Here is a 27,737-nt window from a genome sequence, read left to right on the forward strand (position 1 = left end):
TTTATTTATTTATTTATTTATTTATTTATTTATTTATTTATTTATTTATCTGAGAGAGAGAGCATGAGCCGGGGAGAGGGCAGAGGCAGAAGGGTGCTCCCTGCAGAGTAGGTTTTATATTAAGGCGACACTGACTCAGAGTGATGGAGAGGCACCATTTGCAGGATGGCCAGGATGTCATTTACAGGCCTTAGGTTTTGTCAGTTTGGAAAGTATGGTGAAATCTTTGATCCCACTATTTCTTTTTCTTTTTTTTTTTAAGATTTATTTATTTATTTTGGTGGGGGAGCGTCGGGGGGGAGGTACCGAGGAGAGGGAGAGAGAGTCTTTAGCAGAGACTCCATGCTGAGTGTGGAGCCCATCCTGAGGCTCAATCTCATGACCCTGATATCAGGACCTAAGCCAAAACAAAGAGGAGGATATTTAACTTACTGCACCATCCAGGCACAGCTTGATCCCAGTATTTCTGATCCTATTTAAGTTCCTGGTAACTGCCCTCCCCTCTCCATCAACTAGCCATGGGTAAATGGTACAGGGCAGGATGCTCCTTCACTCAGGGAAATTAGCCTATGTATCCTGACAGCTTCAGATATGGTAAGAAAATTACAAACCAATGTTAATTTATAGTAAACTGATTTTAAAAACATTTATTGAGCACTTACTCTTTATCAAGTTCTATGCTAATTTTCTGGAATAGGAAAATGATAATCCTGACTTCAAGGAGCTATCTTACTGGTTTGGGTTACCTAATATGCAAACAAACAAAATTTAGCACACTATGATGAGAGTAAAATAAACAAAGACGTAAATCTGAAGAAAGAAGGAATAATTACTTGAACTTGGGTTGGGAGAATATGGGATAGGTTTAATCTGATATGAGACTTGGAGGGAAAATTAAGAGTTTTCCAAGAAGACAGAAAGGACATTCAAGGTAAGGAATCACATTTGCAAAGGCATATTCAATAAACCACCAACAATTAGATGCTGGTTTTAAGAGATAAGGGAGAGGAAGGAATCTAGGATGATTCCCAGAATTCAGATTTTCATCTGCATGATGCTATGTATCAAGATAGGATGTATAGGGAGTAAAATAGTATCTGGAAAAGGGCAATAAGGGGAATACTGTTTGGGTGTAACCAATTAGAAAAAAAAAGAAAATGGGTTATATCAACCACAGATGTGGCAAAAAACAGATGGCACACCAAAATGAGGTAATCTACAGAGTTTTAGTAAAGAGACTATTTTCAAAGGTGTGTGAAAGGTGAAGAGAAGCCAGAAAAGCCAGTACAGCAGGGAACATCACCACTCGTAGAGGTGAAGGATGAAATATTTACCTGCATGGAGATTCAGATATGTGTGAAGAGGGATTATGGTCTTTGACCACAGAAATGCAGATTCCTGGGAAACCCTGCAGAAGAGAAAGCTGTGGCAATAAATACCCTGGCCATATTATTTTCTCTCTGTCCTAACTACTGTTCTCTCCACTGGCTAAACCCAACAGAATCTAGAAACCTGTAAGTAATTAATAGGGTCCACCCTGGGTACCATGCGGAGCACGAAAGGATTAGAAGTTTATCTAAACAGGCGAGTGGAGGACATCTAGTCCAGGTCTCACCTACTGCTTTGGGGATTTACTGCTTACATTGAAGGCAGGTGAAAAATTGTTCAAAAAACTGCTTTTTCTTTGAAAATATATGAACTACAAATTTATAACATTCTAAAGATAAAACTTAAAGTTTTATAAGTTATAAAAATATCATCATGCATGTGAACATGTCTTACTCAATTGTCATACCAGCAAAACCAACTCATTAAAATTCTTGCAGTGTTTCATGGGTCCAACTTAGGAGTCAATCCATTCTATTCCAATAAACAATTGTTAGACTCATTCCATCTGTTCCAAATTAGAAGGTACCTGATTTTCTATAAAGACACTGTTTCCTATGACTTAGATAAACAGAGATCATTGATATAGTTCCAAATTTTGAAGTAATATGAAATATAAGATGATAAAGAAATATGAAATTTTATCGTTAGTAATAATCTCAAGTAAATCACAAATATTGTATTTTGCCTGGTATAGGCATAAAAAACTATATGAAAATTGGGTTTAAATCTTGTCAGTTGCCCAGTGCCACGAGCACTTCTGTGTCTTTAGATGATATAAGAAAGCAAAGTGATTGTTTCTCAGGACTTATGGTCTAGAGAGCCTTTGGTGCAACAATACAATTTCACAAGTTAACTATGGGCACAAACATTAGAAACTTCTATGAACATAAATTTGATGGGCCACTAAAGATTTTACCATTTTCTTGGGTCTAAGTTATGGTCAGTGCCATGAATTACTTTGCATTATCTACTGCTGTTGATTTGCATACAAATTGCAAAAACAAGGAAATGTATGGGGTCCATGTCAGAAATTTTTAAGCAACTCATTTTCCTTGTACACTGTTGCTAAAAATGATAGTCATTATGAATAATCAGGACATAAAATAAATGTTATTCTATTCATTTTTAATATCTAATTAAGCTATTTTTTGAGCTTTAAAAATATTTAAGTTTCAGGCCAGAGGTCACGGTGAAGAGAGAAGATAAATAAGAAGAGCTTTACTTTCTAGACTTTTTTTTTTTTAAGATTTTTATTTATTTATTCATGAGAGACAGAGAGGCAGAGGGAGAAGCAGGCTCCCAAGGAGCAGAGAGCCCGATGTGGGACTCGATCCCAGGACCCTGGGATCATGACCTGAGCCGAAGGCAGACGCTTAACCATCTGAGCCACCCAGGCACCCTACTTTCTAGACTTTAAAAGATGAAACTTTAGAATTAGCACAGAATGACCATATTCTCACACTTTCTGGGGTTCTAGTTAATAACATGTGTGGTAAAATAATTTTTGATAGGAATTACTAGATTTTTCTTATTGTAGACAACCTCAATAATAAATCTTGAAATTCTGGAATTTAAGAATATATGGTATGTTGGCAAAAAGATATGTATTGACATGAGAGTCAGGGGAAATAATCCCATTTGTGCAAACATCAATTGAATTGAATTGAAATTGAAAGTGATAAAAATTTTTCTGAGCCTCAGATTTGCCATTATTTAATTTGAGAGTGGAGACTAAATGTTATTTAAATAATCCATCATGCCCAATATCATAGCCCTTGAAATTATGTGGCCATATTATAAAAACATCTCTATAATTTTGTCTAACTTTGTATCATGTTCCAGTTTTGCACTAAGTATATAGATATTCTTTCTTTACTCAAAATCTGTTTGAGTACCTCAATTTCTTAACTGGATAAAAAGTCTACTTTAAAATCCAGGAAATTAATCTTTTGTTCTTCAGGGAAATATTTTATTTTAGTATACATTTTTAAAAATCCAAACAAAGTCCTAAGTTAGTAGAAGGAAGGAAATAACACATTAGAGCAGAAATAAATGCAATAGAGGCTAAAAAGACAATAGAAAAGATCAATAAAAGCAGTATCTGCTTCTTTGAAAAAAATAAACAGAACTGACAACATTTAAGCTAAATTCACCAAGAAAAAAAAAGGGGACCTCAAAATATAAAATTAGAAATGAAAGACAAAACATTACCACTGATAGCACAGAAATACAAAGAATCATGACTTCAATGAGCAGTATATGCCAACAAATTGCACAAACTAATAGGAATGGATAAATTTTGGAAACATACAACATACCAGTGAAGAATCGTGAAGAAACAAAACATCTGAACAGACTGATTACTAGTAAGGAGATGGAATCAGTAATCAAAAACTTCCCAACAAACAAAAGTCCAGGGCCAGATGGCTTCACTGGTGAGTTCTACTGAAACATTCAAAGAATAATTAATACCCATTCTTCTAAAGTTCTTCCAAGAAAATAGAAAAGGAGGGAACACTACCAAACTCATTTTACAAGGCTAGCATTACCCTGATGTCTAAATCAGATAAGGATGCCATGAGAAAAGAAAATTACAGGCCAATATCTCTGATGAACATAGGTGCTAATACTCTCAACAAAATATTAGCAATCCCTATTCAACATTACATTAAAATAATCATACATCATGATCAAGTGGAATTAATTCCAGAAGGCAAGGGCAGTTCAACATTATTTCAATAGATGCAAAAAATGCATTTGACAAAATTCAACATCATTGATAAAACAAACAAACAAACAAACCTCTCAACAGAATGGCCATAGAAAAAATGTACCCTAACATAATAAAAGCCATAAATGGTAAGTCCGTAGTTAAAATCACACGCGATGGTGAAAAGCTAAAATCTTTTTTTAAAGATTAGAAACAAGACAGGATGCCCACTTTTGTGATGTTATTCAACATGGTATTGGAAGTCCTAGCTTGAACAAAAGGAAATAAAAGGCATCGAAATTGGAAAGAAAGAAGTAAAACATCATCAGGGAAATACAAATCAAAAGTATAATGAGATACCATGTCACACCAGTCAGAATGGCTAAAATCAAAACAGAAGAAACAAGTGTTGGTGAGGGTTTGGAAAAGTAGGAACCCTTGTGCACTGGTGGTGGGAATGCAAACTGATGCAGCCACTGTGGAAAAGAGTATGGATCGTCCTCAGAAAGTTAATCATAGAGAACTATCCTATGATCTAGTAGTTGCACCACTGGGTATTTACTCAAAAAATACAAAAACACTAATTCAAAAGGACACATGTACCCCTATGTTTATGGTAGCAATATTTATAATCACCAAATTAGGGAAGGAGCTCAAGGGTCCATTGATAGATGAATGGATAAAGAAGATGTGGTATATATACATACAACAGAATATTACTCAGCCATAAAAAAGAATGAAATCTTGCCATTTGGAACAACATGGTTGGAGCTAGAGAGTATTATGCTAAGTGAAATAAGTCACTCAGAGAAAGACAAATACCATATAATGTCACTCATATGTGGAATTTAAGAAACAAAACAAACAGGCAGAGGAAAAAGAGAGAGAGAAACAAAAAAAAGTGGGGTGCCTGGGTGGCTCAGTCGTTAAGCTTCTGCCTTCGGCTCAGGTCATGATCCCTGGGTCCTGGGATCGAGCCCTGCATCAAGCTCCCTGCTCAACTGGGAGCCTGCTTCTTCCTCTCCCACTCCCCCTGCTTGTGTTCCCTCTCTCGCTGTGTCTCTCTCTGTCAAATAAATAAAATCTTAAAAAAAAGAAAAAAGAAGATTCTTAACTATAGTGAACAAACTGATGGTCACCAGAAGGGAGGTAGGTGGGAGGGGGGGTGAAATAGGTGATGGGATTCAAGTGTACACTTATGATGAGCACTGAGTAATGTATAGACTTGTTTAATCACTGTATTGTATACCTGAAACTTATAGAACACTGTACATTACTATAACTATAACTAATACTGGATTAAAATACAAAACTTAAGAAATAATAAAAAAAATAAAGTTAGCCCATTATTAACCACTATGGTATATTGCCTGTTTCACAATGCTTTATACAGCTCATTCCGTTTAGAGTTGCTGCTTCAGTGAGTTCAGGGGCTGATTTAAAAAAATCCATTTAAGAAGACATTTTTCCTCTCATAAATGAATTCCAGTATTATTTTGAAGGTAGAAACTGAGCATAGATTTCCCTCCTGCCTCTTTCCACTATATTCAACAATTCACCAATGAAATGAAACGAAACCAATTTAACAAGCCTGACCTTTCACTGATGTTTTCCTTCATTATAATATTAAAAATCATGCCCAGGGTGGAGATTTAACATGCTAATTACACATGTGATGCATGAAGAAGCATGTCCTTTAAGTGCACAGGTGCTAGTAAGTCCCCACCTCTACATGCTTGAACATCACCCTTTTCCTGCCTAGGCCTATTTATAACTCTCCTTGATCTCTGTCCTTGGGGGGTTAGCCTGAGGATTTTTTGTGCTTCAGCATAAACCCCAATAAAGCCTTGCCTGAAACTCCTATTTTGATGCCAGATAGGCGGGGCCCCGAGAGAGGGCCTCAGGCCTTCACCAAGAGAGTTCTTGGCTTTGCGTGAGAAAGAATTCAAGAGCAAACCATTTTGAGAAAGAGTCAAAAATGTATTAAGTAGAGAAGTAAGAAGGGAGCTGCTTCATAAACAAAGCAGTGGTTTCTCCTCCCAGGTGAGGAAGAGGATCCTACTTTACATCTAAGGAAGGATTTTGTAAGTTTTTAAAAATTAGCTAACCATATAGGGAGGGGATTATTCTTCAACTTTGGGTTTATCATTTACTTTGGGTGGTTACTTTTTCCATTGTCTTAGGGTTGTGGAATTACCCACAGGGAGCAATTTCAAGAACGTCCAGACTACATGTCTTTTACTGCCGCAGCCTTGTGGTTTTCTGTGAGTCAGATCTTGTGACTCTTTTTTTTTTTTTTTAAGATTTATTTATTTATTTATTTATTTGAGAGAGAGAGAATGAGAGACAGAGAGCATGAGAGGGAGGAGGGTCAGAGGGAGAAGCAGACTCCCCGCCGAGCAGGGAGCCCGATGCGGGACTCGATCCTGGGACTCCAGGATCATGACCTGAGCCGAAGGCAGTCACTTAACCAACTGAGCCACCCAGGCGCCCTTGTGACTCTTTTTATGACCTGCTGACTTTTAGTTTAAGGGTCAGCCGAAAACGAAAATGGCTTTCTTTGGTCAACCTGTCTCCCTAGTCTTTTGTTTTTGTTTTTTAGTTTTTTTTTCCTCCTTTCTCAGGCTAGCCTCTTGTCAATTTCTATTCTTTAGGGAGCCCAAGAACCCAGTTCAGTAAGAAAAGGAACATGGCTTAGCTTTTTTCCACCGCCAGGTCCTCAGAATGAAACATAATTGAGAAGACCTAAACTCAACCTGCAGCCTAAAACAGAACCACAGTCTCAATCACACTTGAGTTAACCCAGAGATCCATGAGCAAGAAATAAATGTATATTGTGGTCATGAGATTTCTACGTTTGTTTGTTGTGTAGAAAAGCTGACAGATACACATTGTTACCTCTATCTTATTTGACTTAATAGATTTCTGTTTTAATTAATACTACCACTTAAGAGACAGCAAGCAATTCCAACTTTGGGACTTATTTCATCAAAATGCTCCTATCTGGAGACACTTCTGCTTGTGCTTTATCTCCTAGATTAGTTGATATCCAGTGAGATTGTAACTGGCAAAACTGTAATGCACTTTGAATTCCTGAAGGCCTTTTAATCAAAATGACACCACAAGGCAAATCCAATAAGATTACTTTTGTCATTTAATGTGCTGAAGATCTAAGTAAGATCTTCAAATAACTCTCAAGGAAACTTCTGGTTTGGATGAGGTTAAGTCCCAGATTGCTGGTCAGCTCACCCTGCAGGGTAACTTTGCTATTGATGAGATGGTCTGTCTACCCAAAGAGACATCAACGAGTATTTTCCACATAACCATATATATATGCCAAAACAAATTCCTATTACTGTTTTGTTTGTTATCAACCAATTCCTTTCCTTCAATCTTTATCTTTGATCTATGAGTGTAGCTTTATCTTTGATCTATGAGTGTAGCTTAATTAATTCTAAAGAGCTAGAAGTACAAAATAACTAATAGCATCTTCTTTTATTGGATTGCTATCAATCTTCTTTATGCAACTGAATTACTCTAGTACTGTTAATCATTGGTATGTCCTGAAATTATTTCCCAATGTAATCAATATAATTCTAGAAACATGATTGCTTACAAGTTTTCCAGATTAATTTCTATGTATATATTAAACACAAATGATTAATTGCTTATCAATGAGTTGTATTTATGTGCACTTTAAGGAAACTGAAAGATTCAGTTGTAGCTACATAAAATTGAAAATGCAAACAAAAATACACTTTGCATAATTTGATCCAAGTTTCAGGGAATTATTTCAGAGCTGTCTACTGCCAAATTGTTTACATAAATAGACAACTCACATTATTTTTTTCTTCCTGTAAGGACAAATATTACTTTCACGACTTGAATAGGTACTTTCTTTTCAAGAAATTCTAAAACCTCATTTTGTCCAAGAGAACTTTTTTCTAGGGCTAAAAACTTACTCTCATCTTTTAAAATGATTTACTTCAGGAAAGCAGCTGAATTAGACAAACACTGAGGAAAACCTGTGAAGATATTTTCACATTTTTAATCTTTACTCCCTACTATTTTATCTAAAAATATCTTACAAAATATAAGTTAATAAATACCTAGTTGGACACTCTTGCTGACCTCATCCTTATCCTTTGGCATTCATGACCTCATTTTGTACACTTTTTAAACAATTAAATGTATTGAGATCCTGCTAAGGCCCAGTACCAGGATGGATCAGGAATAACCAACATGAACAGGAATGGCCCTCTGATCTCAAGATCTTTGAAGTCCAACAGAGGAGGTCATACAAAACTAACACACCAAAATACTGGGAAAAACTTTTATAAAGAGAGAGGATCATACAGTGATTTTGGAAGAAGAATATCTTTGCCTAAGAAAGTCTAATAGGACTTCTCCAAGGCTCAAGGACCTAAATTGAGCAGGATTTTATGAACAAAGAAGGAAGGTCCAACTGTCCAGGCAGAAGTATGTTCAGTGTTGTAAATGCAGCAAGTTTTTAGAAGATGAGAACAATTTAGGTCTGTGGGATCACAGTGCAATGCATAAAACTAAGAATCTGCCTGGATATAAAGAATACAAGTTGATCCATGCTAAAGGTTTTGGATAATGTACTTTGCCTCTGAAAAGTGTTAAGTAAAGAAATGATATTAAGCCAGTAAAAGTCAAAAGTCATCTTTATTTGTAATGTTCTCATTTTTAAAAAACAAAGCCATTGAATTTGAATATTACTCATAATATCTTTCAAATCATGATTAAAAGAAGTTGGAAGCTAATATATCAAAATGTTTAAGACAGTTGATTCTGAAATTAGGAATATGGGTAATTTTTATAATCTTCTTTGAACCATTTAAACATATTTTTCAATTCTTGAATATTAAAAACAAAAACCAAAACAGAAGGTACCATGAGTTTGGACATTTGGATGATGAATTAATGATGGTAGAAAGAGACATATAAAAACAATAATCTGAGTAAGAAGTGATGAGATTCTGAATGAAGACAGTAGACTTGGAGGAGACCTAGTTTAAAAGCTCACTTCTGTATTATCCAAAGTGGAAGAAGAGGAAGAAGAGGAAGAGAAAGAGGAAGGACAGGGGAAGGAAGAGGAGAAGTAGCTGCTTTTTATAAATGATTCCCTCTATCATGGTGAGTCCCAGTTTTCTCTTATAAAAGTAGAGATATGTTTGCCTTGAGACTTGTAGTTTTTTGTTTGTTTGTTATGGTTATAATAAGAAAAATATTGCAAAACCCAAATTGGTCAAATACAATAACCACAAATTATCTTCTGGATTCTTGCAAAGAGACTTCTGAACTGGCAAAGGAAAGTTGGTGTTTACAAGGGTTAAAGCTAAGTACTAAGAAGAATCAACCCACTCTTTCAAGACACATGATAAGGATAAAGATGTTGTTGGCCTTATATGAGCACAAAAAGAAAGAGGGTAGGATTATAAAGTTATCTTTCTGTCTCACGTTTATTCAGCCTTGAGCATTACAGTTTATATCTCTATTGTCTTAGACGAGCCCTGTGAAACTTCACAGGATGTAAATCTTTTTGTATTTACTTAATTTCAAATATTTGAAAAGGGCTATGACTCATTCTCTCAATTTTCAATCACTTCTTAACTTGTCTATTTTGTGGGAGCTGGGAAAATCTGGTAGGCCAAAAAGTCAGCTAGTTTTTATCCAGATCAAAATGAAGAGGAAGCAAACTCTTGATTACGAGAGTGGGGAAGGGCTGGGTGGGGGGTGTGGGTGAGCGAAATAGGTGAAGAGGACTTAGAGGTACAAACAGTTTCAGTTATAAGTGAATCATGAGGATGTACAGCACGGGGAATATAATCAATAATATTGTAATAACCTTGTATCGTAACAGATGGTAGGTTAACTAGACTTATCATGGGCATGATTTTATAATGTATAAAAATAACAAATCACTATATTATACACCTAAAACTAGTAAGATATTGCATTTTAATTATACTTCAATTAAAAAAAAGGGAGTAGATGGAATAATTTCAAATCAGTTTTTAACAATAACAAAAAAAATAATAAAAAAAAACAGACGAGAATTATTAAGCATCAAGTCCAAATATCTAAGGACAAAAAGATGAGGACTCAGGGGCTAAGGAGGTTTAAAATTGAGAGCTCAAAACAGGGAAAGGTGACTGGATTCATTATAAAGGTATATTTTAAATAAAACACAAAATGTAGAGGTCTGTTTCTGTTTCTGTTGCCCTGTTTTTGTTTTATTTTGTTTTTCAGTGGGTGGTGAGTATATGAGAAACTAATGCCGTCCTGATTTTTTAAACAAGGAAAGTGAGACTCAGAGTGATATCCTTCACTTCACATAATCATCTCTGTAGGAATCAGGGCTTTTATTCAAAGTAAATTCTTCTGACTTCCAAGCTCATAACTTAGGACAATACATGAGAAATGTTAAAACCTTTTGAAAGTGTGGATTTTAGGGTGATTAGGTTTGATTTTTTTCCCCTAATGCCTGCTGGCAGAGTATATAGGTAGAAAAATAGCTATATCTCATCTCCTGTCTAAACAATCTCAGTTTTCTCTTGAATCATGCATCTTGACACCTCGAAAACCTCACTGCTCTTTGTTATTCACTATCCAGTTTCCCAATGACTTAGATTCAAGAGTTTTGAATCTTGAAAAGTTATCAGAGGCCATCTATCCTATAGATTATAAGCCTTTGATGATTAGGTGGCAATATGTACATAGACTCACTCATGCTTTTCTTATGCATTTCATATACTTGGATGCATTCCATGACAAAATATTGTAAAGATTATTTAAATGAGAAAGGCAGAGTTAAAACTCTCAAAGTGAATTAAAAATAAAATAGAGAGAAAGAGCAGATTTAACTTATAATGGGGAAAGTCATATTTATATTTCAAAATTGAGTAACCTGATTCTAAAACCAAGAGCATTAAATGGTTCTGTGGAACACTGGCTGAGGAATAATTTATTTCTGTAGAAAAAGATGACATGCAAAATTTATTACATTTCTTCTAAAAAGTGGAAGGAAGATGGGATCGAAAGGAATAACAATTTTGCTTGTCTTCCCTATGCCAGAAATGTTGGCAGGTGACTTAAAATTGTAATTTTATTTAATCTTTATAGTGACCATGGTAGAAAAGGATTATCAGTCACATTTTATTGATGAAGAAATTAAGGCTCCTAGAGTCACTGCTTAGAGTCCACAGCAGGAAATGGAAGTCACGCAAATAGGTAGTGGCAAAAATCAGATTTAAACCCAAGTGGGCATGGCTCTGAAATCTAAAATCTTTCTAATCCTAGAAATCTCATTCATCAATGAAAGCCTTGCCTGGTAACTATCATATTACTAACATCAATCTATACACTATGAGTGATACAAACCCTTTTGTCAAAGGGTTTAAAACCTAATCAGAAAACACAATCCAGTTATAATACCTGAATATAAAATGCAAATTCAACTGAGCCCCACATGATTAGGAGATCTAATCAACATGAGATGAAATCGTTGATTAGGACTTTGTGGTAGATTTGCAAGGAAGAGAGGAACTAATAGCAATTCACAATTAAAAATAACATGTGTATGGAATCATCTCTAGCATAGGAACAGAGTGCTACACCAACATAGAGAAACACATAAGATTGATTTTCCGTGTAATCATTTAAAACAGAGCTATCTTGTATTATTTATTATATACCTAGTTTCTACACCTGCAAAATAGAGATAGTGATACGTCACAGGGTTGTTGTCAGGCTTATATAGGAAAATATATCGAAGGTAAACAGCAAACTGTTATTCTAAAATTCAAAGTCACCAGAAGGCATTTTCACATTAGAATGTATTAGAATGTGAAATTCTAGCCACATTTAAAGTAAGTAAATAGTTATCACAAACTGTCAAAAGTTTTATAAAAACACTAAAGATACATACACTTTAATTTTAAAATTCTTTGGATTTTTATGATTCATCAATTATTGAAATGTTTGCTTTCTATAGATCATTGATGTTCAAGGAAAACCTAGCTCTTAAATAAGATTCTGAAAGAAACCAACATCCAAACTCTACTTCAAAGATATTCAAAAGCAAAATAAAAAAGAATAGAAAAAAAATGAAACTGGACCATTTTCTTACAGCATAAACAAAAATAAATTCAAAATAGATTAAAAACATAAATGTGAGACCTGAAACCATAAAAATCCTAGAAGAGAACACAGGCAGTAACTTCTTTGACTTTGACCATAGCAACTTCTTTCCAGATATGTTTCCTGAGGCAAGGGAAACAAAAGCAAAAATAAACAATTGGGGCTACATCAAAACAAAAAAGTTTCTGCCCAGCAAAGGAAACAATCAGCAAAACCAAAAGGCATCCTACAGAATGGGAGAAGATATTTGCAAATGACATATCTGATAAAGGGCTAGTATGCAAAATATATAAAGAACTTAGAAAACTCAACACCCAAAAAACAAATAATCCAATTAAAAAGTGGGCAGAAGACATGAACAGACATTTCTCCAAAGAAGACATACAGATGGCCAGTAGAGACATGAAAAGATGCTCAACATCACTCATCATCAGGGAAATGCAAATCAAAACTACAATGAGATATCACCTCACACCGTCAGAATGGCTAAAATCAACAACACAAGAAACAACAGGTATCGGTGAGGATGTGGAGAAAGGGGAACACTCCTGCACTATTGGAGAGAATGCAAATTGGCAAGGCCACTGTGGAAAACAGTATGAAGTTTTCTCAAAAAGTTAAAAATAGAACTACCCTATAATGCAGCAATCACAGTACTGGGTATTTACCCAAAGAATACAAAAACACTAATTCAAAGGGGTATGTATACCCCTATGTTTATACCAGCATTATTTTCAATAGCCAAGATATGGAAGCAGCCCAAATATCCATTGATTGATGAATAGATAAAGAAGATGTGGGGTATAATATATATATTAATAAATATAATAAATAGTGGATAATATAATAAATATTCCACTATATGTAGTGGAGTATTTATTCAGCCATAAAAAGAATGAAATCGGGCGCCTGGGTGGCTCAGTCGTTAAGCGTCTGCCTTCGGCTCAGGTCATGATCCCAGGGTCCTGGGATCGAGTCCCACATCGGGCTCCCTGCTCAGCAAGAAGCCTGCTTCTCCCTCTCCCATTCCCCCTGCTTGTGTTCCTGCTCTTGCTATTTCTCTCTCTGTCAAATAAATAAATAAAATCTTTAAAAAAAAAAAAAAGAATGAAATCTTGCCATTTGCAATGATGTGAATGAAGCTAGAGAGTATTATGTTAAGCAAAGTAAATCAGATAGAAAAAAGACAAATACCATACGATTTCACTCATATGTGGAATTTAAGAAACAAAACAAACAAGCAAAGGGAAAAAATGAGAGAGAGAGTGAAATTCTTAATTATATAAGAAAAAATTCTTAATTATAGAGAACAATCTGGTTACCAGAGGCAGGGTGGGTAGGGGGATGGGTTAAATAGGTGATGGGGGGCTCCTGGGTGGCTCAGTTGGTTGGGCGGCTGCCTTAGGCTCAAGTCATGATCCCAGGACCCTGGGATCAAGCCCCACATCAGGCTCAAAAATAGGTGATTGGGATTAAGGAGTGCACTTGTGATGAGCATTGGGTATTGTATGGGACTGTTAAATATCTACATTGTACATCTGAAACTAATATAACACTATATGTTAACTAACTGGAATTAAAGGAAAAACAAAATGAAAAAAGAACAGAGTAGGTAGTCACATTACAAAATAGAAAGTGACCTTGGGGTTCAAGCAGTTACAATGCACATCAAAAGCTTCAATATTTTAGGGGTTAGATTCTGAGACTGAGTTCCATATTTGAAGCATGGTATGAATTTTATACTTGAGTATATACATACACACACATGCACATTTATATATATCCATATCCATATATATCTATTTCAATTTATGTATACACATATACATATTAAAATATATATTCATGTATATATGTGTGTATATATAAATATGCACATGTCGAAATATTTAGGTATACCAATATATTGATAGATGTATCAATATCTGTGTACACACACGTATTCCTTTAATTTTCAAATGAAGCCTTTGAGATATTTGTCCCTATTTTCTAGATGAGAAAACTTAGGCACAGAGAGGATAAAATGTCAAATTACTTGGCCAATGTAGAACCAGAATGTAAATTTGACAGCATGACTACAGTCAATGTCCTAGCACTCAGTATAGTGCAATTGACAAAGTACGGGCATGGTAGAATGTCTCGTAATCGCAGCACCAGTAAACCTTTCTTCCTATACAGAATAATGACTGTGACTGAAAATAAACAAAGGATGTGATTTGTGTGGTAGCTTTGGTAAAACAGAACAAATAGAAACTTTATATAGAAAGTAAGACAACCTAAGATTAAGACCTAGGTTTACCACTTATTGATTTTGTGACATTGGGGTGATTTGCTGAACAACAAAGCTAACATTTATTGAGAATTTACCATTTGCAAAATTCCACATCAGAAGCCTTATGTCTGCCACATTATATAATCCTCTTAAGAAAAATCTGAGGTTATAGTATTGTTATCTTCATTTTGCCATCGGGAAAACTGAGAGGCAAGAAGTCTAAGAACTTCCCAGTGACAAGTCATGATTGTAACCTTGCTCCAGACACCCAGCTTTTAGCTACTGTGACCCACTTTCTCACTTTGGGCATTAACTTCATTTCTCTCTTCTGTTAAAAGAGGGTAAGAGCCTCTAAGTGTGTGAATATTATAATGATCAATGGACAGACTTAAGGGATTGTGCTCTAAAGTGAGACATGAAAAATCCCTGAGGTTAAAAGTTCTACAGAGGAATCCATATTGTAGTCTATCACCAGCTGTGCTTAACTGCTTATTTCTTGAATTAGAAATAGTAATGAAGGGGCGCCTGGGTGGCTCAGTCATTAAGCATCTGCCTTCGGCTCAGGTCATGATCCCAGGGTCCTGGGATTGAGCCCCATATCGGGCTCCCTGCTCAGTTGGGAGTCTGCTTCTCCCTCTCCCACTCCCCCTGCTTGTGTTCCCTCTCTCGCTGTGTCTCTCTCTGTCAAATAAATAAATAAAATCTTAAAAAAAAAAAAGAAACAATAATGAAGTGCTCATTGTCAACAGTGAAGAGAAAGACCCGGGTGTGGCAGGAATGCTTTGTATAGGACATTGGTATGGGACTCCAATGGCCCTTGCCCGGATTTATTGGAAACCAAGTTGAAGACAAGCCACACAGTTGAGAAATTAACCAACTCAAAAATACACATTCTTCTATCTTCTATATTTATCTCTATACTTCAAAGGCTGCACTTTAGTCTTGAAAAAGTAGTTTAATTGAGAACCAACTGGGCTCCAGGGAATTTAATTAGCATGTACTCAAGTTAACACTTGCTGAAACATCCTGATTAAGGTTTCAACAGCTTAGTCTTCAGAAAAGAACAACATTTTACTATGTCAAAATGCAATACTATGTGTACATATTAGCATATATACATGTATATTAATAACATGTACAAGTATATTAATAAATAAGATGATTCATGTTCAAGTTGTATGAAAGTAGTAGAAATAATCAACAGTTTTTGTATTTATTCATAAAATCCTTGCAAGACCCTATGGGAACTACAAAAATATCAGTAAATTTATGGATTAAGAAGAGCATGAATTTTGGAAATCCACAAAGTCATGGAATGAATCATAGCATTGACATTTATTAACTATATGACCTTATATGAATTACTTAATCTTAGAAACTTTATATTCTTCCCCTGGAAATTGGTATAGAAAATGTCTATTTTGTAGAGTTGTGAGAATAAATTGTGATAACATATGTCAGTCATTTATTGTGCATTGGTGGGTGCAAAATAAAAAGTACATTATATTAATGGAAGCATTTAGGTTTACAGATTCTAGTAAAGTCATAAATGTTTGAAAAAGTAAAATAATAGCAGAATTACATTAACTAATCTGCACTAATTGGAAATAATAAAAGGAAAACTGAAGAATACATTGTGAAAGAGTGAGTACTTTTTGTAAATGTACTTAGTGTCTGATACTTTTTTCATCCCAAGTATTTGCTAGAATGTGTCTCATATCAGTGTTGTGATCCTGTGTGATTGAATAGGTAAGAATAACTTATTTGAAGAATGTAAATAATAACTTGCAAATACATCTACTTTTTTAATTTAAAAATAATTACTAGAAAGTATTTTAGTTTGAGCTCAAATTTTCAATTAGAAAAAATGTACATAAATAAAATATTACTCAATAATTTCTTTTAGGGGCACCTGGGTGACTCAGTCGTTAAGCGTCTGCCTTCGGCTCAGGTCATGATCCCAGGGTCCTGGGATCAAGCCCCACATCAGGCTCCTTGCTCAGCAGGAAGCCTGCTTCTCCCTCTCCCACTCCACCTGCTTGTGTTCCCTCTCTCGCTGTCTCTCTCTCTATCAAAAAATAAATAAAATCTTTAAAAAATAATAATAATAATTTCTTTTAACCCAGGTAAACATTGTTGTTATTTTTGTTTTAGAAGAAAGTAGATTAAACAGTTAAGAATATTCATAGTGCCTTTGCTGAAATTTAAATTTTATAAAGTTGCCACACACAAGTATCAGATGAAATCAAACTGTATTATATTATTACTATTTTACAATATTTTTAAGAGTGCTGTTTACTAGCTACTGCTGTTTTGCTAAGAGGCAGTCTATTACAGAGGTTAAGATCTTGGGCTCTATAATGGGGATGATAATCATAATTGCAGCCATCTCTTGGATTCATTGTTTTGGGATGTAGTAAACATTCAAAATGATAGCTGCTGTAACCTGAAATCATCCTTGACTCTGTTCATTTTTTTCACACTCCCCAGTGATTCCATTAGCACATCTATCATGCCAACTACAGTTTCAAAATAGATCACATTGCTGAATGCCTCTCGCCACAACCACTGATAACACCATGTGTAATCCACCATTATCTCTCACCTCCACTACTGCATTAACATGCTAATTAGTGTCCCTGTTGCTGCTCTTAGCAGTAAAGCTTATTCCCACACAGTAATGATAATGGTAATTTAATACATAAATCAGATTATGTGACTTTCCTACTCATACTAATTCCCCCAGCAAACCTGTATGAAAAATTCAAAATTTTCTCATGCAATGATCATGAATGGTCTTCCCCTTGCTCAATCTCTCCCAGGCTCGCTGACCCTCACACTTTTCCAGCACATTTTCTCTCTGTAGACTTTGCCTGGAGACTCCTTCCCCTAAATCCTCATTCCTTCTCCTCTTCTAGTTTTACTTAGGAAATACTTCCCAAGGACCCTTCTTTGACTCCATTTTACATGCTTTCTCCTTATGTGGTTTTTTCTTTAAAGGGCTTATCACTACAGGTGTTTCACTATGTATTCTTCAGCTATCTGTCTTCACCAGGTTATACATTCCATAGAGCTAGAATGTTTTACTTTGATAACTAATGTCTTCCCTCTGCCTGGAGATGTGCCTGGCAAATAGTGCGCTATATACATACATTGAATGAATGGGTGGTCCTATGCTAGGTATTTTGAATATATTATCTCATTTACTCTTCAAAACATTCCTGAAAGGAGTTTATATTCTTCCCATTTTCACACCTTTTCACACCCATTTCACACCTTAAAAAGCTGAGTCAAGAAGGTCAAATTAATCCACCGGAGGCAATACTTCGTTGTGAATCAGGATATAATTCCAAATCCAATGATTTCAGAGTGTTCGCTATTTCCATCTTGCTGTGCTCTTTATTGGATCTTTATGAATCAGAAGCAGACAAATGATGCTTGTTTTTCTGTAGCCATTATCATGGCACTGTAAGTCAGTGTAAGATCTCCATTAAGCACAAATTTTGCAAGGACCTCATCTTTAGGCCATTAAAATCAAGTCAAGGTATTGATAAGACGCTTCCATCTATCTTATTAATTCTACCCAAATATGCAATATAAATATTCACTTAAAAACTGTGTGCAAATTTTGAATTTTATATTTCAAATTTAGAAATTCGTATTTCTCCATAACCTTATGAACCTTGAGTCTGACTCGGTACTTCAGGGCTCTTCTTAAAATGGAATTGAGAAATTGCTCTGGTACACCCTCCTGGAACATTGGAATTTTGCCCCACTTAGTACAAAGCTACTGTCTTCTTCTGCTTTAGTCCTTTCGTCCTTGTAATTATATTTCATGAAAACTTCAACTGTTCTCAAATAAAATTATGACATAGTCCTATGACTTGCTTATCAATAGCTGATTTCTTGGCACTAAAACTCATTTTTAGAATCACTCACACCCTCATATCTCCTCCATTGAATGAGCACCTTCGATTTAAGAAAACATTTTGGTAATTCGAGAAATGCAGATGTGGATTGATAAACAAATTATATTTTTCCTGGGAGATCAGTTGTGAAGCTAATATAAATGCTTCACAGGACTGGTACATCCAAATAATAACTTTTCTGTTAGGTTCCATCGAAATTAGTGATAAGCTGGTTGGTTTACATGTGTCCACTGAAACTATAATTTTTCAACCTCCTTTGTGTGTAGGAGTTTTCCATAAATCAATTTCTGAAAACTGCAGGAAGCAGAATCATAATATTATGGGAATATGCATCCCCTATATGCACTGTGTGTTTTAATAAGGTCAAATGACTATCTTCTAAGTAAGTAAACATTAAATTTGGAGAAAATAGGTAAGGATGTAGAATCGATGTGATTGATTATAGACTCTTGAGCAATTGCACTTTAATATGTGACTATTACATGTGTGAAAAATGGTGCAGAACAAGTTATGAAAAATTTATTAGAAGGGATAAAATGACCAATCTTTAGATTTGGAACCAAAACCATTTTGATTAAAAGGGGAAAATTACTGTAATTAAAGTGAATTCCAGTCAGCAAAATGTCTTTTCAGACTTGTCTCTGATTGTTCTGTCATAAATACACCAAATTTCACTAACCTCTGGATTCAGGCTAGACACAGTTTTGACTTTCTCTTTTAATAATTGATTGTGGGAGTTTAGTCATATCAGCTAATTTCTGCAAATTATTTGATAAGATAAAATTAGAATTTTAGATCATTTAACTCTAAGATCCCTTCAAACTCAAAACTGAATTCTTTGGAGCTAACCAGGATGAAGGATCTGGAATTTTGTATCAGAGTATTTTAAAGAACTGAAAGGTTCCCGTGAAATATACTTAATTAAAAGTTTCCCTAATTAGTATTATGCGGAGAGCTGTTGAAGCTGCAGCCCCAGGGTGCCAGGGTGGCTCAGTCGGTTAAGTGGCCAACTCAATTTTGGCTCAGGTCATGCATGGTCTCAGCCTTGTGAGATTGAGCCCCACGTCAGGCTCTGTGCTCAGTGAGGAGTCTGCTTGAGATTCTCTCTCTCTCTCTCTTAAATAAATAAATAAACAAATAAATAAAATCTTTAAAAAACAAACAAACAAACAAACAAACTGCAGCTCCTTCAGCCTCAATCTCAGAATTCCAGGTTCAGTAAGTATGAGATGGCACTAAATGCAATTTTCAGCATTCCCTAGACAAGCCTGTTGATCAGCTAAATTTGGAAACCACTAATCTAAGCTCCATTTGCTAGTTATGAAAATGCAGAAGTTCAGAAGATTTACCTATTTTCTCAATCTTTTAAGATAGTTTTGTGTCAATCTTTCGTAGGTAAAAAATGAACTTAGTGAAAGAAAGAGAGAATATTTGTTTGCTTAAATATTTATTAGCTATCATGAATTTTGTGGAAGGTAAAACTCTAATGGTGATATTGTTGGCAGAGGGTGAGGAGTAAGGAGTCACAACATCCTGTGTGTGAAATTGTCAGAGTTTGAAAGATTTCACTGAAAGCCAAAACAAAATATTAGGTCACAATATATAAAGAGAGAATATGAAGTATTTTAAAACGTGTCAGCCAGCATTGTGGTTACTAAGTTTGAGTTATGTGTTATAAAAATTTCATGTATTAAATAGCATTTTTAATAGGCTGGGTGCTATGTAATTTTAAGGTATAATATTTTAATTAATTAGATTTAATGATCAGAAAATTCATCTGGTTCAGGTGATTTGATGAGTTGCATAGTGAGGTGAGCCAGTTTAGATCATTTAGTTTGAGTTTAAACCAAATAGCAGATCTGGGAAAATAAACAGCTGGAAAACATTCTTTCAGGTTTAGAAGAACATAGATTGCCCTGAAAATTTGCTTCACAAACTCCAATATAGATTTTTAAGACTTTGAAACTCATTGGGATCTTACCCACATTTAACTCCTAGATTGCTTCCTTCTTCCTACATAAATTCAGAAATGCATTGACATGAGACACAGAGAGGGCTCCCCAAATCCACAGGCAAAAATGTAAATTAAAAAATGGTGAACATGTGATGCTTACCTGCACATTAGACAAGCTTTAGGCTGCAGGTCCCAGAACACTGCTCAGATGTCCCATTACATATATTTGCATTTAGGAACAATCACAAAAGAAAATATACTGAACAGAAGTTTAGCAATAGTGAGTAAATGCAGTTCCCAACAACCAGAAATTCTCAAACTCTCATGAAAACAGAACACAAATTTCCCCAGAGGTTGAGATCATACACAGTACAGTAAATTCCTCTTGTTTATGCCCATGTTACATTTTTCCTATGAATTTCCAAATACTTTAACATAGCTTAAGGTTTTTTAAAAAAAGATTTATTTATTTATTTTAGAGAGAGAGAGGGAGGTGGGTGGGGCAGAGGAAGAGGGAGAAGGAGAGAATCTCCAGCAGATTCCCCGCTGAGCGCAGAGCCTAATGCGGGGCTCGATCCCATGACCTCGAGATGGTGACCTGAGCTGAAATCAAGAGTCAGACACTCAACCGACTGAACCACCCAAGTGTTCCAACATAGTTGAAGTTTTAAAGTCCAAATGGATAACAGATTTCATAATGTTCAAATTATGGATAAATTAATGCACTTTGTTAATAAACTTAAAGAGCAAAGCAATTTGTAAATTTTAACTTCTCCAAAATAGTGGGAAATTTAACCTTCTTTTCATAAAGGGAGGAAATGAAATTCAGAAAAGTCAATGAGAAGCTGCAGTCACTCAGCCAGTTCTTTACAAATTTGAGACTGAAATTCAACTTTCCTATCTAAAGATCAATTTTACAGATTGTTAACTGAGTCTGTCCTGAGGGTATTGCTTAAGAAAAATGTGAGTCATCATAGAAAAACACTTGTGGGATTAGGTGCCAGGATCCACTTTGTAATAAAAACTAAGTCTCACATTTCAAGTGGCCATATACCCCAGTTTATCAATATTAGTTCTGATTTATATTCAGTGTCCCCATTTCCTACATGGTTTTGCATTTTTGTTGATTTTTTTCATTTCTTCATAAACTATTATCATGAATAGTTGCATTACAATTGAATGGGCTTGGGAGACCCTCTGTGCACCTGCAGCTTTTGCCAAGGTCTTGTCTACCTGTGTGTGAGACCATGGGCCCTAAACAGAATTCTCACTTTAAACACAAGGTTAAGATTGAAAGAAAATCATCAACAACACATCTTTTCTTCACCAAACATTTCTAGATCAAAATAACAAAGCATCACTTTCAAGGAGGTCGCTCTCTGATAAGACAAGGTACATTCTGATCATGCAAATAACAGAATAAAAATAAAAATGTATGTTAGGTTGTGAAGGAGCAATATTACAGCAGTTATAAAACTTGAACTTGATAAGGCTGAACGTGATTTTAAGGCAGATTAGATTTAACCTCTTTTAGTGGACCTCTGGTTATTATGGTCATTTGGAGCTTCAATGATCTAATTCTTTCCCTACTGGTAAAATTGCTTTTAGATTGCTTTTTATTTTATTTTTCAATGAGTTTTATCGGGATGTAATTTACATAAAATAAAGTGTATTCATTTGAAAAGTACAGCTTGATGAATTTGATCAAATATATACATCCAACAAACACTAAAACAATGTGACTATGGAGCATTCCCCCTTAAAATGTTCCAATGTGCCTAATTCAAACCATTTATACCCCACTTCCATTTCCACGCAACCTACTGTCAGGTTTGACTATTTTAAGTCATCAGGTAACAATTCATAATGAATGTACTCAAATATGTCTGGTCTTTTTTCAATCAGCAAGTTTTGGAGATTCATTGTTTTTTATTGTAAAATAATATTATCCAGTGTATGGACATAACCTAACTTATTTTTCCATGCATCTGTTAATGGGCATTTGAGTAATTTTCAGATTTTTTTCAGATTTTATCTGGTATGAATATGGCTATTATAAATATTTTTTTAAAAACTCTATGTGGACACATATATTAATTTATTTTGTATTAATACCTAAAATGAAATAATATAATTATATGGAAAACATGTGCAGGAAGCTGTAAAACTGTTCTTTAAAGTACTTGTACAGTTTTATATTCCCTCCAGCAATATATGAGATTTGGGTGCTTAGAGGTTTCTCATTATGGCATTAGGATGCATTTTCCTGATGACTACTAATGGTGAGCATTTTTTCATGCACTTATTGGACACACATACATATTCTTTGTGAAGTAGCTCTTCAAGTATTTTGTTCAATATTTATTTTTCTTTGTCCTTTTATTGAGCTGGTTTTGTTCTTTATACACTATAGATATAAGTCCTTACAGGCACACTTGCATTTACAATTTCTCCGAATCTATGACTTGCCATTTCATTTATTGATGATGATTACTGAAGAACAGAAGGTATTTTTTGAAATCATATTTTCATTTATTTTTTCTTCTGTGGTTATTTTTTCTTACATCCTAGCTAAAAAATGTTGACCTACTTCTGAATGTTTCATAGTTTTAGCTTTGAAATTTAGGTCTCTGATTAAATTCAAGTTAATATTGGGGCACCCGGGTGGCTCAGATGGTTAAGCGTCTGCCTTCAGCTCAGGTCATGACCCCAGGGTCCTGGGATCAAGCCCCGCATCGAGCCCCGCATCGGGCTCCCTGTTCAGTGGGGAGTCTGTTTCTCCCTCTCCCTCTACTGTTCCCCCTGCTTGTGCTCTCTTGCTCTGTTTCAAATAAATAAATAAAAATCTTTAAATAAATAAATAAATAAATAAATAAATAAATAAATAAATAAATTCAAGTTAATATTTATAAGGTATGTGAGTGAAGAATCAAGATTATTTTTTTTCCACATTTCGAAAGCAGCTTTTCGAAAAAGAACTTATTTCTTCATTGAATTATCATGATTTTTAAAAAACTCAATTGGCCTGAACAATAAAAATGTCTAAGATTATTCCTGGCTTTTGTTCTGTTCCATTGGTCTGTGTTTCTGTCATTATTACAATATCACACTGTTAGGATTACTGTTGCTTTATAATAGTTCTTAAAAATCAGATAGTATAGTCCTCCAATAGCATTCTTCTTGTTCAAAATTGTTCTGGGGACACCCTGGGTGGCTCAGTCATTAAGCATCTGCCTTCGGCTCAGGTCATAATCCCAAGGGATTGAGCCCCGCATCAGGCTCCCTGCTCAGCGGGGAGCCTGCTTCTCTCTTTGCCTGCCACTCCCCCTGCTTGTACTCTCTCTCTCTGACAAATAAATAAATAAAATCTTTAAAAAAAAATTGTTCTGACTATTCCAGTTACTTTGCATTTCCACTTAAATGTTAAAATCAGTTTGCTAATTTGTCACCCTTCCCCTGAACCTCTCAAATAATTCTTGGTCTGATGTCAGGGTTTTGGTTGAGAAATCAATCTATAGTTCATTTTGGACTGAACTGATATTATCAAAAATTTTGTCTTACAAATCCAAGAAGGTAATACATTTCTCCATTTATTTAGGTATTTGACATTGTAAATAATATTTTTGTTTTTTATTTAACTTGCTGGTTGATTTGCTGGCATTTACAATTACAATATTTAGTTACTTTCTATATTGACTTTGTATTCTGTGACTTTGTTAAATATAGGTAGTAGGATAAATAGCTTTTTTTTCAGATTCCTTAGAATATTCTACAAGAAGAGCAAGCTCCAACTTAAGACAAGCAATCTTTAGACTGATTTTTACTTTATTTCAATCAGAATGTATTTTATTTACCTTTGTTCCTATACTGAACTGGCTGGGAAGTCTAATATAATGATTAGAAATATATCATGAGAGACAACTTCCTAGCTTTATTCCTTATCTTTTAAGAAATTAGGTTATTCAAATTCTTTTTAGAAGTCCATTTTCAGGTTGAAGGAGTTTATTTTCATTCATAATTTGCTAATCATTTTTTCCCATGAATTAGTGTTAAACTTTATCAAATGCTGTTTCTATACCTATTGGGAAGGTCATATGATTTTTCTCCTTTAATCTTTTAATGATTAATTCCATTAATTGCTCTTCAAATCTTATAAATAACATTGCATTTCGGGAATAAATGTGATCTGATTGTGCTTTGGTGTCCTTTTTATACATTTCTAATTCCAATTTGCTGAATTTTTTTAAAGAAATATTCAGCCTCTGTTCAGGAGTGATATTGATCTGTAGTTTTCTTCTAATATCTTTGTCCAATTTTTGAATTAAAGTAATGATAGCTACATAACATGGGGTGGGAATTACTTGACTCGCTCTATTTTCTGAAAAAATATAAGAATCATGTACTTTATATATAAAACATTTTACAAATGTACCATTGAAGTCATTTTGGTTTGGAATTTGTTTTACAAGAAAGTTTTAAATTGCGAGTTCAGTGCACATGATAGATTGAGGTCAATTTAGATGCTCTATTTCTTCTTTAACAATTTTGGAATTTCTCTCATTAAAAAATTTTTTCCACTTTATTTAATTTGTCAAATTTGTCATAAAATTCCCTTATCACTTAACATCTCTAGGATCTATAGTGATATCTCCTTCCCTTTTGGAACTCCAAATAAATGTACATTAGATTGTTTGATATTTTCCCACAGGTCATGTATGTGGCTCTTTATTTTTTTCTTTTAGAGCCATTTTATGCTTAAATTTGGATAGTTTCTACCCAACTGTCTTGATGGCACTGACCATTTCTTTTGTAATACCTGTTCTTTGGCTAAACTCATGAAATTAATTTTTCATTTGAGGAATTATGTTTTTCAGCTTTGGAGTTTCACCTTTTTATATATATTTTATTTATCTTTTATTTTTCCACTTTTTCATGGCTTCTTTGAGGATATTATTACTTCATATGTATATTTCAATGCCCTTGCATGTAAGTTTCATCACATCTCTCATCCAGACATATTTTTCTTTATTTTTTCTTTTGGAGGTTGTTATATTTTCGTGTTTCTTCACATATCTAATTAGCAGTTGATTGGATATGAAACATTGTAAATTTTACATATCGCTTTTTATATTTCAAATACATTTAAAGATTACATGTTGCCAAATAGAACTATCCTAATTATATTAAAATAGTCAAATCCAGAAAAATTACTGGTGATCTAGGGGAGCAGATATTCATTTATCATAGGGATACAATAGATAAACAATTCACAGAGTGGTTATCCAATGGCAATACCAAAAGTTTTCAATATCAGTTGGAGCCATTCATATTTCCCCTGAAATTTCCTATTGGTGGTTTCTTGTGTGTTATTGCAGCATTTTACCAATAGTCGTCCACGGATCACTATGAACAGGGGAATATATTTTATAAAGACAATTTCAGTACCCAAGATATTTGAAAAATGCTACAATCAGCAACTCCTCCTTTAGATTCACAATGTGCTATTTCATGTTGTAGATTGTGATTAGGTTTGCTTTAAAGGAGCAACTTGATGAATTATTCTCTCAGAATGATAAATTTTACAGTTCCTTATGACCCCAGGTAAATGTTGGCCATTCAAAAAATAACATGACATTCTTCAGTAGAACCCAGGACAGGGAATGTGAATCCTTTACTAATGCTGAGGAATATCTAATACACAAAGGCAAGTTGAATTATTGATGAGGATTTTATGTAACTCTTTGAAATGCAGAAGTTCCCTTAGCATTGTGGCACTTACCTCTTATACTGCACTTAATGAAGCTGAACAAGTTGTGTGTGAGAAAAATCTCTGTTGACTATGGGAAAGAAAACATTTTTTTCATTGAGCAGGCGTTGAACATTTGTACACCAGGCTATGTGTGAAAGTAAAAGATATTAGCAAGACTAGGTTTTTCACTGAGAAATATAGGATCCAATAAACTTCATCACAGCATGGGACTTTTTTTTCCCACACCTGTGTCCTGTGTTCCTACCACATTATTACTATCTGTCACTTGGCTGATGGAAATATAACAGCTATTGAACATCTACCATGTTCCAGAAACCAAATAATCTTATTTGATTCTCGTAAACACACAATAAAACATACTTTATTATTTGCATTTTACTGGTGGATACTAAACTCAAAGAGATTAAGTAACTTGTCCAGATTTAAGCATAAGGTAAAGAGAGCAGGACCAGGAATCTAATTCCAAAGCCCACTAGATTAGTCAGTTTAGGCCGCCCTAACAAAATACCAGAGACTGCATGGCTTAAACAACAGAGATTTATTTTCTCACAGTTCTGCAGGCTAGAAGTCCCAAATCAAGATGCAAGAAAATTGGTTTCTGATAAAGGCTCTCTTCCTGGCTTGCAGATGGCTGCCTTCTTGCTGTGTACTCACTTGGCCTTTCCATGATGTATGTGTGTATGAAGAAAGAGAGAGATCTCTCTTCATTTTCTTATGAGGCCACTGATCATACTGAATTAGGACCCCATCCTTATAACCTCATTTGACCTTAATTACCTCCTGAAAGGCCTATCTCCATCACTTTGAGGGTTAGGACTTTAACGTATGAATTTTAGGGAAATACAGTTCAGTCCATAGCACCAACCTTACTGTTTTTTGAGTTTTTCCATTCTTTTACTCTAATAAACATTAAAGATCAGAAGCCCAAATTCACATTACCTAGAACATTGGGGCTGAAACAGTATAATTTCCATTTTGCCCCTTAATCACTTAATTTTATATTTTATCTTCCTTCAGTCATTTTCAAAGGAAAGATCTACATCTCCTAAGATTCCTCAGAAAACTCAGAGGATTTAGTTTCTCTACCAACATGTTAAATATGCCTGGTTGTTAAGCAAAGGCCCTAATAATTTCTAATATCTGTAATTTTAGGTAAAAATTGACTTGGCTGGAAATAGAAAATAAAACATGTTTATGCTTTTTTGTTTTGCTTTGTTTAAACTCTCTGAAGGTTTATATTGCTTTTGGCTAAGTGAGAAACAGATTATGTGTCCCTAGATATCAGCTCTTCAGCAGGCAATCCCTGAGGACTTGTACTTGGGACAAAAGACAAATGCAAATTATTTTATTGTTTCTTCCAGTAGTTCCTTTTCTACCCAAAACAAATACCTTAAGTTTGATTTTTATTTAAGCCAAATGTTGTTCAAAAATAAGCTCAAATACTTAAGTTTTCTGGGAAGTATGGCATTTCCAGGGTCTTGGAGGCATAAAAGTTTTGGAGATGCTCTGGCCACATCTGCTGCTCCATTCACCTCTCCCAAGGTGCA

This window comes from Mirounga leonina, unplaced genomic scaffold, assembly GCF_011800145.1.
Source record: "Mirounga leonina isolate KUSES-001 unplaced genomic scaffold, KU_Mleo_1.0 Mir_166, whole genome shotgun sequence".
In the NCBI taxonomy this organism is placed as follows: Eukaryota; Metazoa; Chordata; class Mammalia; order Carnivora; family Phocidae; genus Mirounga; species Mirounga leonina.